This window comes from Pleurodeles waltl, chromosome 4_1, assembly GCF_031143425.1.
Source record: "Pleurodeles waltl isolate 20211129_DDA chromosome 4_1, aPleWal1.hap1.20221129, whole genome shotgun sequence".
NCBI classification, from domain to species: domain Eukaryota; kingdom Metazoa; phylum Chordata; class Amphibia; order Caudata; family Salamandridae; genus Pleurodeles; species Pleurodeles waltl.
The window spans coordinates 497,573,374-497,586,595 of NC_090442.1; the positions used below are offsets into that span (position 1 = coordinate 497,573,374).

At 48.4% G+C, this 13,222-nt stretch overlaps 1 pseudogene; it reads right to left on the reverse strand.

The window, feature by feature from the left end:
* Positions 1–12,894: 12,894 nt before the first annotated feature.
* On the reverse strand, positions 12,895–13,003 carry LOC138288620 (5S ribosomal RNA; annotated as a pseudogene).
* Positions 13,004–13,222: the final 219 nt, after the last annotated feature.

Genomic DNA, 13,222 nt, shown 5'->3' on the forward strand with positions numbered 1-13,222 from the left:
TGGTGTGGTTAGTGATCTTGAGGGAGGATTTGTGGACGATGGCGAGTCCTCCTCCGTGGCCGTTGATGCGGTCCCTGCGGGAGATCTTATATCCGTCTGGGATAGCGATGGCGATGTCTGGCGCGGATGATTCGTTCCACCATGTCTCAGTCAGGAAGGCTACGTCCGGGTCGGTGCTGTTGAGCAGGTCCCAGAGTTCTACGGCGTGTTTGCGTGCGGAGCGGGTGTTGAGGAGTATGCAGCGGAGGTGGTTCGGACTGGTGGTCATTGGCTTGGGGGTTCGGTTACTAGAGAATGCTTAAGACGGAGGCTGACTGGCCACGAGATGCTTCCCCACCCCAAATTATAGCAATGCAGACAATAAACACGTCGCCCCGTCCCCTCCTTTCATTGAGAGACTACCCTATGGGCAGGAGTAGAGTTAACATCCACGTCCCCTGTACTCCTTCTGACTTGATTAGTATGAAGAAACAGTTCTTCAACATCAGGGAGCATGCAACCCAGACCTGTGAGAATTTACAGAACATGTTCGAAGAGTACGGGCTGCATTAGGAGGCTGTGAAGCACTTCTTGGTTTTGGTGCCATTAAGTGAAGTGAGAGATTTGTGAGTAGAAAATTCGGCATGGCTGACACATGTCCCCAGAAACGACAGGGCATTGAGCATGACAAAGGATCCATTGGAGGATACGGCTGCAGAGGTGTGCTCAGTGAAAATGAGTTAAATACAGTTCTATACTTGCAAGCAGACTAAGGGTGAGTCACCTGCAGATTATCAAGACAGACTTAAAGATGTGTTTGAGAGGTACTCGGGAATTGGCCATTTAGTAGAAATGGCGCAGGAAGGTATAGGTGCTGCCTATGCAGGAATTGTTACCAAATGTGGGTAGTCAGTTGATGACAATATGTATTGGATGGCAAACCACGAATCGAGTGGAATTAGATACTGTCACCAACCTCTGTGTGGCTTCACAAGAAAGAAAGAAAAATTATGTTATTTAAACTGATGTTGAAATTGCATAAAATGCAGCAAACAGTGAGAGGAAGAGGGTGGGGAGCTCCTCATAGGAGGATCAAAGGAGGCGGGGGACAAGAGGGAGGTACAGCAAAAAAGGGTAACAGGTGGGGCAGAGGAGAGGTCTTTGCTTGCAGTCAGTTGGGACACTGGAAAATAAATCATTCAAATACTGTGTCAAATGTGCCAGGTCTTGCGGATCCATCTGAATTTCACCAAGGTATGCAAAATTGGTATTGTGCTTTTTAGGATAGCCCAAGAGGTTCCAAATGGGTCATTAAAACCCTGATCATGGTATATCAGAAAGGTCTCTTGTAGTCTGCATAATCAATGGTAATTGCCTTATTGATACCAGAGCTGCTGCTCTGCTCTAAAACCTCCTCAGTTTCCCTCATTACTCCTCTCTGGCTTGTCAATAAGCACAGTTGGTATTTGCTATCATTGTGTTTCGCCATCACATTTCTGTCACCGTCTTTATCTCTCTGACTCTTCACTGATAAGCATTCCTTTTTCACTCAGCCCTGCCTTAATAAACCCCAGAACAGCTGAAATGAAGCACTGGTACTTCTTAGAGAAAATAGCACTCGTCAACCTACTGTGAATGATAACATTATTTACAGGGTTTTTTATACAGTGCAAACTCGACCTGAAGGCACTGGAGCGCTATACATGCACACTAGTTACATTACATAATGGCACATTAACATTTTAGGCACGAGGATAGTAAGTGATTTGCCCATAATCACAGCACAATCAGCTGATGACAAGATTCGAACCTTGTTCCCCAGTTCCAAAATTGACAGCTCTAACCCTAATGCCACATCCCCTCTCTCTGTGTCCTCTGATTAAAATTATTAAATTTTCCATGTACTGTCCACATCCTGACCCACAGGGGGCAGTTATGCGTGATCATAACCTTCGTTGAAAACCACGAAACTCAAGATCAACCCACAACAGAAGCTATACCTTGGTATCCCCTGAAGCCTGAGGCAGAGGCAGGGTTTCACCCTTTTCTAGCTGATATGGAATACTGTGATTTTGCCTGTCAAGAAGCTGGGCAAGACCAACATGTCCAGGTTTGCACAAGATTTATGAGTCATAAATAATGTGATAATCGCTAGCTTCCCTGTGGTCCCTAACCAATCAGGGTTCCCTACAAACATCAATTAGTTTATCATACTACACCACTGTTCATACCTTCTTCTCCATCCCCATACACAAAGAGAGTCAGTTCCTCTGCGCATTCTCATTTTCATGGTGGAGGCTTGCACAAGGATTTATGGAGTCTGTCAATTTTTTTTAACACGCTTTAAAGAAAGACATGATCACTTTGTTTTTCCCCCAAGGTCCTTGCTTTATACATCTGTTACTTTAGATCACTGAAAGAATGGACACACCTTATCTCCTCAATGAAAGGACAAACTACTGTTTTGCATCCCCTGAATGCGGTACCTTGGAAATGTGTTCACAGTCTGCGAAAGCCAATTGTCACCTGACTGCATTGAAGCCTTTCAGAAGTTGCCACTTTCTTGGATGTGGCTGGGTATTGGGTACTGTAGACAACAGATCCTGGGCTATGCCACAATGGAAGGCCCCTGCAACACTACGGCCCTCATTACAACCCTGGCGGTCGGTGATAAAGCTGCGGTAACACCGTCAACAGGCCGGCAGTAACAAAAATGGAATTATGACCACGGGGCAAACCTCTCACACAGACAGCCACTTTAACACACCGACCACCATGGCGGTATCAACAAGCACCGCGGCGGTAACCGCCAGCAGCCAGGCAGAAGACAATGCACCGCCACAGTATTCCAACAGGCTTATCCGCCACCTTTTACAGGGCAGTACTAACAACATCAAAAGCACGGCAGAAACAGTACACAGAAGGCAAAGGATTACCCCTGGAGACACAAGGAAGAACCACGCTGCCATGGAGTCCGAGTTGCAGGTGTTCCCTATGTTCGTCTATCTCCTTCTTCACTATGAACACCAACACCAGCGAAGACGACCACAGTGAGTCCTGCCACCTAGCACACAGGGAAGGGGGGAGGAAAAAGAGAGTGACACACACACGCAGCACGCAACATCCCCACCCCCCACACCATACACATACACTGATGCAGCAATAAAAAATATTTACCCCATACCCCTCAGGAATAATGCCAGGACTACAGGAATTGATTAAAGTGAGTGTAATAATATAAAATTGTAGAAAATCGTGCTTCAAAATCAAAACAGTATATATGTATATACAAATGGATGGACACAGCCAACTCCTCAATGTCCGTGGGCCACATGGCCACATCACATAGCCAAGGCCCCACTTGGCTCCTGCAACAACATGGAGAGAACACCGCAGGGGCATCAGGTCCAAAATACACAGGCACCTCGTGGAAACGGGGAATGGGGGGCACCTCAGCTGGAAGATGGTACAACACCACTGGTCCTGGAAGGGGCTCCATGCCCTGTGCGATGTCCTTGGGAGTGCAAGGCCACAGTCTCTCAAGTGGGTGGTCTGCCCACTGCTTGGTCCTGGGGAATGCAAGGCCACAGTCTCTCTAGTGGGTGGTCTGCCCACTGCTTGGTCCTGGGGAGTGCAAAGCCACAGTCTCCCAAGTGGGTGGTCTGCCCACTGCTTGGTACTGGGGAGTGCAAGGCCACAGTCTCTCTAGTGGGTGGTCTGCCCATTGCTTGGTCCTAGGGAGTGCAAAGCCACAGTCTCTTTGGTGGGTGGTCTGCCCACTGCTTGGTCCTGGGGAGTGCAAAGCAACAGTCTCTCAAGTGGATGGCTTCTGCCACTGGTTCAGGAGGGGGCCTTGTGCCCAGTGTGCTTCATCCTGGCAAGGATGGGGTGAGTGGATGGCTTCTTCCACTGGTTCTGTAGGGGGCTTTGTGCCCAGTGGGCCAAGAATGGAGTGAGTGGATCGCTTCTTTCACTGGTTCTGTAGGGGGCCTTGTGCCCAGTGTGCTTCGTCCTGGCAAGGATGGGGTGAGTGGATGGCATCTTCCACTGGTTCTGGAGGGGGCCTTGTACCCAGCGTGCTTCATCCTGACAAGGATGGGGTGAGTGGATGGCTTCTTCCCCTGTTTCTGGAGGGGGCCTGGTGCCCAGAGTGCTTCATCCTGGCAAGGATGGGGTGAGTGGATGGCTTCTTCCACTGGTTCTGGAGGGGGCCTTGTGCCCAGTGTGCTTCATCCTGGCAAGTATGGGGTGAGTGGATGGCTTCTGTATTTGTTCCAAGGGTATTTATTTAGGTGCTAATAAGTGGAGGGGGTATTGCAAGGGGCTGTTTTGCTGATGGAGGAAAGTCCAGGGTAGAGTCCAGTCTATTGGTATCACAGCTGCATAGTCCAAGGTGGCATAAGAAGTGGAGCAATGGCAGTTGAAGGTGGATAGGGTGACTGAGTGGTACACAAAGGAGAGTCTTATTTCCTGGCGGGGATCTTGGCAATGTTCTCTGTCATCTGCCTGGATCACAGGGACCGTTTGCAGGGTAGTTCTCCTTCTGCAGGGTGTTGGTGAGTGCCTCCTGGAGAGTTGGTTCCCTGGGCCTGTCCTCTCTCTGTCACACAGCAGTCCTCCCAGCTTCCCTGTTGTCCTCTGCCTCTGTCCCCTGAACCGTGTGCCCACTGCCATTGACCCAAGGTCCCTGATCATCCTGTGTTTGTGGGGTGGCCTTGGGTCCCTGGAGTGGTGGACACACTGCAGATTGACGTGTCCTGGGGACAGTGTTATGGGCCCGCTGGGTGGGTGCTGTGGTGGTGTTTCCTGAAGGGGAGGCACTGTGGTGGTGTGTGACTGTGCCTGGGTAACCGACTGTCCGGAGGTCCCTGATGGGCCAGGTTGATCATCCAGATCCAGGCGTCCAGAACTGCTGTCTTCACTGTGGGCCTCTTTTGGGGGGGACTGGATGTTGCTGGCACCTCCTCTCTGGTGACATTGGATGGGGGACCTGTGGGGGTGTAAATGCAGTGTTATTGCTTCTGTGTGTGCCATCTTGTCCATGGGTGTGTTGCCCTCTATGGTTGTTATTGCCCTGGCAGCTTAGCCTTGTGTGAGTAGTGATTTGGTGGGCTAGGTGATAGTCTCAAGTGTGCAAGCTTTAGTGATGTGTGTCCTATCAGGTCTGTGATGGGGGTCTGTGCATTGGTGTTACGTACAGGGCTTGGCATTGGGTGAGTGGGTTGTGATGGTGGGGTGTATGTGAGGTGGTGGGGTGATGGGGTGAGGGCAGGGGTGGGGGTATGTGATGACATGCAGGTAGGGGGGTGATAGTAATAGAGAGTTGACTTACCAGAGTCCAGTCCTCCTGCTACTCGTGCCAGGCCCTCAGGATGCATGATTGCCAGGACTTGCTCCTCCCATGTTGTTAGTTGTGGAGGAGGAGGTGGGGGTCTGCCGCCAGTCCTCTATACTGCTATGTGGTGTCTTGCTGCCACTGTACGCACCTTCCCCTGTAGGTCGTTTCACCTCTTCCTGATTTCATTGCTTGTTCTTGGGTGCTGTCCCACGGCATTGACCCTGTACACGATCTTCCGCCATAGCTCCATCTTGCTAGCAATGGATGTCTGCTGCAACTGTGATCCGAATAGCTGTGGCTCTACCCGGATGATTTCATCCACCATGACCCTTAGCTCCTACTCTGAAAACCTGGGGTGTGTTTGTTGTGGTGTCATGGGCGTTGTGTGAGTTGTGTAGGTGAGGGTGTGTAGGGTGATGTTTTGGTGTGTGCGCTGTAAGGTGCGTGAATGGTGTATGGGTGATGGTGTTTTGTGGCTCAGAATCTGTGGGTGCTCTCGGTCTGTCTCTCTCAGTTGTCAGTATTTTTTCATCGTAAGGGGTTGTGGGTATTGCGTGTGTGTGTTTTATAGTGTTGTGGGTGTGGTGTGTGTATGTATGTCAGGTGTGTGTACTTTGAATTGTCCAATGTGGTGTAGTTTTGTATGTGTGTGTGTGTGTATTTTGAGTGCAGCGGTATGTACCGCCAATGGTTTACCACGGATCAATGTCCGCTGCGGTGATTCGTGGGTCATAATGCGGTAGGCGTAGTTCTGTTGGCGTAACGGTGTGGGTTTTGGTACCGCCAATTTATCACTGACCATTGGGCTGGTGGAATTGTGTGTGTGTCTGTATAGTGACAGATTGGTATGTGTGTGTCATAATATGGGTAGCGGTAGTCTGATGCGGCGCCGGTATGTTGGTACGGTCAGCATGGCGGTAAGCGGAACTTATCATCAATGTCATAATGAAGGCCTATGTCCTGAACCCTTGCAGTGTTATAAAGAAGCATTTGTACATGTGCACAAATAGAACAAGCACTGACTTCTGTGCTCACTTTGGGACTCCTTGACTACCCTAAACAATTGACTTTGTATTGTCATGAATGCAATGGGTTTGACCTTAGGGGCTGGTTCAAGGTCATTAGATTAGAAAAAGCCTGTAGGCTATTATTCTGCTGCCCTGGGCCCAGTTGAAGCTGAGCTCTCATCATGTCTCATTCTGTGGACGTTGCTGCCCATCTTGAGCCATCTCAAGCTTCTGACAGCATTGCATTGAGTGCCACTCTAAATGTAATTTGCACCATAGTTTTGTTGCTCTTCTTCTCACCACCAAAACCCAACACCTCTCTACTGCCAGATTGTTAGAATATGAGATGTTGTTATTGTCTGCTTCTCATACTGCATTTATACATTCTCCCACATTGAAAACAACATCTTTTATGGCCCCTTTGAGGAGGGAGATGCTTATTTGTCACTGCCCATGTCACCAAACACTGCATTGACTTAACTGATATTCTTATCTCAGGTCATGAAGTGGTGCATTTTGTTGGTGGTTCAAGTCTCAGAAAAGATGAAGGTGTCTTGATCGCATGTCACGATGTATGTACTGTGTATAAAATTGTAGAAAGTTGCAGATTGACTAATGTTAAAATTGTTCAGATTGCTGAACTTGCCACACTTACTCACGCTTGTATCCTTGCCACAAAAACAATGTTTCAATCAATTCAAGGTATGCCGTTAGAGTAATGCACAACTTTAGGCTTCTTTGGATGTAAATGGGGTTTCTGAAATCTGCTGGAATCCTCATTACAATGGACAAGCTGTTTAGACCTTATTTAATGATTTAATGGTACCAAACAAATTGATGTAGTCAAGTGTGCTGCCCACCAATATCCTCATAATAAGATATCCCTGGGGAATGCATGCTAATTCAGTTGCCAGAAAATCTGCTCTGTCTCACACTGCAGCTGTGAAGCGATTTGTTTTCTGCACTTACGCTGAAAGATTTGTCTGTTGCCTCTTAGCGCGAGAAACAGTATTATATAAACTGGAAAAACTCAAGGGACCATAAGAGGTTGGGAAGAGAAAACACAGGATGTGTGGTAGCACCAAAATTTCTACTCTCCAACCTTGCCTGGTTGTACCACGGAGCTGCCCGTCTCCGTGGGGATAGCATGTAATGGGCCTCAGCAGTCCGTTGGCATGTGCTCTGCTTTTCCTCTATGCCCAAAAATCATTGCCACTGCTGTGTCACTTGCCAGCCCCATAATGCTGGAAAAGGGATCAAGACCACCCCTGCTGCTCACACTCGTACTTTGGGCCGCCCTTGTGTATCTGCAGATGGACTTTGTCCAGATGCCCAGATGTGTCTTATGTTCTTGTCATTGTATGTTTTTTGGGGTGGGCGAAATCTTACCTCTGTGCAAAGGAGATGGAATCACAGTTGTAAAACACTTTCGTAGGAACTTTGGTCCACAGTTCAGAAATCCAGAGACACCTCTCACATGACTAAAGAACGTTTGTCTGTGGTGTAGGTGATTTGCAAAGCACTAGAGTTAGATCAGCACTTTCTCTGCACCCATGATCCAAAGTCAGGGGGCAAAGTGGAAAGAAACAACTGCACCCTCAAAAATAAGAAAGAACAAGGTAAAGAATAAGATACGTTCCACCACACAACTGAACTGATCCTGTGCTCTGCCCCTAGCTTTGTAGTTCCTTATGTCTATACCAACACAGAAAACTAAGCTGCACCCATATGAAATAGTGATGTGACATGTTATGATGTTGCCTTCAGATCCTTCAAACCCTGCTGCAGTTTTTGGCCTACAACTGACTGATGATTCAGTCTTTAAATATTGCTGAAATCTTATAAGTTCTCTCTACTGTTTGCGTTCTCAGGTTCATGCTGCTTTCCTGAGTGCCCGACGAAAGCTTGTCATTCCCTTCAACACAGTGAGTGGGCCTTCATACATGTGTTCCAGAAGACCACCTCCATGAAACTTTATTGGCTTGAACTGTACCAGATGCTGCTCAACACAAACATTAAGGCCCTCATTATGACATTGGTGGTAAATCCCACTTACCGCCACACTGGCGGCAGCCAACTTATATCCGTTCACCATATAATGACACACACACATCAGTCCGATAGAATACTGCCACATACCCATGCCAAAGGTCCTTTCAATAATCCTTCTGGTTCGCCCATGTGCCTCATTATAACGTTCTTCTGGCCTTGTCTTGGCATTCCTCCCAGGGGTCAGCAGCCATGATAGGTTTGGGTAACCAGAGTCACCTGCAAATATTGAGAGACAACATTCAGCCCCACACTATCCTATATGGCCAACACCATACCCTACACCAACATCTAATGGGCAGGAACTAGGGCTCACCTATTAACCACACCATGTGCCTCTGTAGTTGGGACATCACATTTGGGATGCTGCTATTCCTCAGGACAAAGGCATCATGCACTGACCCTGGATACTTAGCATTGACATGGGAGATGTACTGGCCCACCAAGCACACCATCTGCACATTCATGGAATGGAAGCTCTTACGATTCCTGAATACCTATTCATTCTGGCAGGGTCAGGGGGAACAAATGTAATATGTGTTCCATCAATCACACCAATAATGTTGGGGATATGTCTCATTGCATAAAACTCAGCCTCCACTGTGGCCAAATACTCAACCTGGGGGAAAACAATGTAGCTGCACATGTGTTTTATTAGGGCAGATAACACTCTTGTCAGCACGTTTGAGATCATTGGCTTTGACATTCCTGCTGCCAAGCCCACTGTCACCTGGAAAGAACCAGTTGCCAGGAAATGGAGTGCAGATAGCACTTGCACAAGAGGGGGGATCTCAGTGTGGTGAAGGATAGCAGATATCAGGTCAGGCTCCAATTGGGCACACAGCTCTGTGATTGTGGCCCTGTCAAGTCTATAGGTGAGGATGATGTGCCTATCCTCCAGTCTTGTAAAGTCCACCAGGGGTCTGTACACGGGGTATGTCTCCATCTCCTATTCATCTGCAGTGGTAGGTATCTATTTGACACAAGAGTGAGGAGGTTGTCACAAACTGAACATTGGAGCCACAACAGTAGTTTACAATCTGTTAACTTGTAATGTTTCAGTGTGATTTGTCCAGTAGGTGCCTATTTCTCCTGTGACGCAGCATGAATCCGTAGGGCTGCCCCCCTGAAATGGCGTCCGCCTGTCCTGTGTGGAGGGACAGGTGGAAGTGAGGTAATTTCGCTGCCGTGTGTGCTGTGGTGGGAGGCGGTTGGGAACTGCCGTGCAACTCCTCATGGTTAAAATTGGCCCCTATGGGGTACAGCGTCCAATGGTGAGCTATGCCAGCGGTGACGGTATACACCGTCACAGACGTGATCGCCATTTTATATCTGATTCCTCACTTGCTACCTGACCTTGCACAAGAGAGGACCTACACTGCATGTGCAGCGGTGACCTGTGTCTGGAACCTACCATGGCTTGTGTGACTGGGGAAAGGGCCCCAGCCTTCCCGTCGGAGGAGTTGGAGAGACTGGTGGATGGGGTCCTACCCAGTACAGACTGCTGTATGGGCCTCCAGACCAACAGGTGAGTACACTGTGGGCACAATGCATGTGGCATGGATGCATGGAGCGGTGTGTGTGAAGGCCTTAAGTAAGGGGGTGGGTGGATGTCCTCTTTGCGGCATACAGCTTGTGTGCTGGGCTATGTGTGTGCCAATGGTGTTGGGAACGGGTATGGTGGACTATATGTGTAACTGGCTGGACTGTTTGTCTAATGGTGTTTTCCTGTGTGTATTGCCTCTGCAGGTCAGTGCCGATCAAAAGAAGGGTATATGGTGTGCCATCGCCAAGGAGGTGTGGACCCTGGGGGTCTCTGGCAGGTGGAGCACCCACTGTCGGAAACGGTAGGAGGACCTGAGACGCTGGGCATGGAAGACGGCAGAGGCCCAGCTGGGGATGGCCTCCCAAAGAGGAAGGGGTGCCCGTCGAACCCTGACCCCCCCTGATGGCCTGCATATTGGCAGTGGCCTATCCAGAGCTGGATGGGTGCTTGAGGACATCACAGCAGCCACAAGGGGGTGAGTACAGTGCCCATCATTACAAATTACACCTGGTGGGGTGATATCTGGGTGATGGATCTGTGTCAGTGGGTGCCCCTAGGCCAGGCTTGACATAGTAGCATAGGTCCTCTTGTGCCTAGGGTTCTGAAGGGAAAATACTGCCTACCTAGCATGTAAGCATCCACTACTGGTCAGGGCTGCATGGGTCCCAGGTGTGCTGCAGTTGGCGGTGTGTGCCCCTACTCATGCCTTGGTGGCTAGCAATATCAGTGGTGGTGCATGAGTGTGTGAGGGTGCTGTGTACGGCAACGGTGGTGTTGGTGCAGCCACTGACCCAGTGTTTCCTTTGTCTCTCCCCCTCCTTTTTAGGTCGAGTTTTAGCGTTCGGCCTGCTGTATACTAAAGTACTCAAGATTTTGAGTTCCAGCATTTTGATTTGTTAGTTGCAGTGTCCTTCAAAAATCCTTGCTTGCTAGTGGTCACTTCTGCCTCTTTGTCATGCCTTTTTTCACTTTGGGAACAGCACAAAGTACTGTGGAATTGCGCTATGTCTTGTTTATCTCTTCTGTAAGGGACTATTTTTGGGCATTTGCCTGTTTCAGCTCAACAGTGTGGGTGCTTGTTCAGTCCCTCCTCCCCACCAGCTCCCTCTTTAAACATAAACCAACAGCAGAGGGGGCCTTTTCCAGGGCCAGCTCGTCCTCGCTCTCTTTATTTTCAGTCTGTGTGGCAAGAAAAGTCCACTCAGTAATTTACAATGCTAGGAACTCTAACTCGAGCAAACACGAGAGCATTGCATTCCCCCACCCACCCCCAGCTTTGTAAACTCCTAACCGGACTTTTCTTGCCACACAAATGAAAAACAAATGCAGCGCAATCGCGGTATGTAAACCCCAGCGCGATCGCGCTGCGTTTTTTTTTCTTTTCATTTGTGTGGCAAGAAAAGTCCAGTTAGGAGTTTACAACGGTAATAGCTCTAACTCGAGCAAATGCGTGACCCGTTGCATTTGAAATGCTTGTTAACTCCTCTATTTAAAATGCTCTGTGTTATGTCCAATTCTCTCATCTTCACACGCTGCAGCAGCCCCTCCCCAACCTAGCCGACTATCAGACAGCTCCTCTCACACACTTAATTACAACGGACAACCCTGACCTGACACAGCATGTGCTGCATCTCCTTGGACCCCCTTAGGGCATGACAAGGAGGAGTCACCAGGGGAGACGCTGCTTCTGAACAGCAGTGTTCATTCTCCCCTCCCAAGGACGATTAGTTGCTGCTATGCAGGAGCTCTCTCTTCGTTATCCCACTGAGTGGCGACACCTCCATTCAATATGGCCAGGAGAAATATCTCTTCTACGCTACCTTAACAAATCCAGAAATAAACGGGAAGGCAAGCCCTCTTCTTGCACTTTTTTCACTTAATGGAGAAGCTCGGTCACTCTGTAAGTGCCATCTGCAACATATTTGCCATGCCTTACAGGCAGAGGGTGGCCAGTCTTTTCTTTACCTTTGTCAAACCAGGGTCCCACAGAAAGTATTTAGGAGTTGTTGAAAAAATCCGGTCTTTCATCATGGACTCCTTTCTGAAACAACATGCAAAATAATGCCCCTTCTTACAATACAAGTGAAACTAACAGAGACAGAGGTCTGTAATTTAATGCTTAGGACGCAAAAGTGAGTAATGTGCTCTCTGCTGGGATGTTTTCCTATGTTCAACAGGTTTTATTCTGCACACGCCCTGCTCACCCTTTCTTTATGTGCTCAATAAATGGATCGTTGAGGTAATGACACCTGTTACAGTGCCATAAAATGCCGGAAAATGCTTTGGAATGCTTTTACAACAACTCAAATTGTCCACAACCTTCCTCTTTTTATTCCCTGTTTCTGGAATGCTCTGCTTTTGGACTCTGTTACACTAGTGTCTGCAACTCATTCTTCCACAACGAATACATCATTGTCGTTTTATCACATTTCCGACACGCTGTGCTGATTGTTTCCATTTGGTTGCCAAGAGTGGGCTCAAGCAGTATTTCTTGGGGGCTAAGGCTTATTCATTGCACAAGTCTTAAAGAAAATAAGTGGTGGGACTGACCAAGTTAGACACTATGCAAGCGACATCATGGTACATGACACCACGGCATGTGAAAATGCACCTGGAATCACAGGTAGTGGAATCACAACCTATGACCTGACAGGAAATTACATCACAAGAAGTGAGATCTGGTCTTAAGACCTTATGCATATGCTTACCGCAAGAAAGCAAAGCCTTAGCTAGGGATCACTTTGCCCGTCGTGGAGCAAGTGTTTTCTTCATTTTGGGCTGAGTGTAAAGTGCAGAATAATTGTAAGTTTTCCTTTGGAAAGTGTGTATTTTAGTGTTATTGCTGTTCTTTTTTATTTATTTTTTTAAGACAAGAAAAAAGGAGTGCAGGAAATAAAAAGTGGAAAATGAAATTAGCGAGGAAGCTGTGTAATTGAGCTAAGACGTACAGCACCTAGTGTCTGCGAGAGGCAAAATGCCTACAGAACCTGGTATTCCCAGGTGGTCTCCCATCCAAGTACTAACCAGGCCTGCCCCTGCTTACTTTACGAGATCAGGCGCATTCAGGGTGGTATGACCGTAGGCAGGAAAAGCTGCAGTTTCAGCTCTCTTCTGCTCACAAAGCCCACCGCCCGGAGCCTGCTGCTCTTAATCGCACCTGCACAGGATCCCCTTGGGAAGTCGGACATGCGCTCACTGCCGGAGGCCCAATGCCCCAACCCACATGGAACACCTTTTTTAGGGTCGAGCCTGCGTCGCATGTGCTTGCGCATGCGTTTCACTTGCGAGATGCATTAGTAGTTA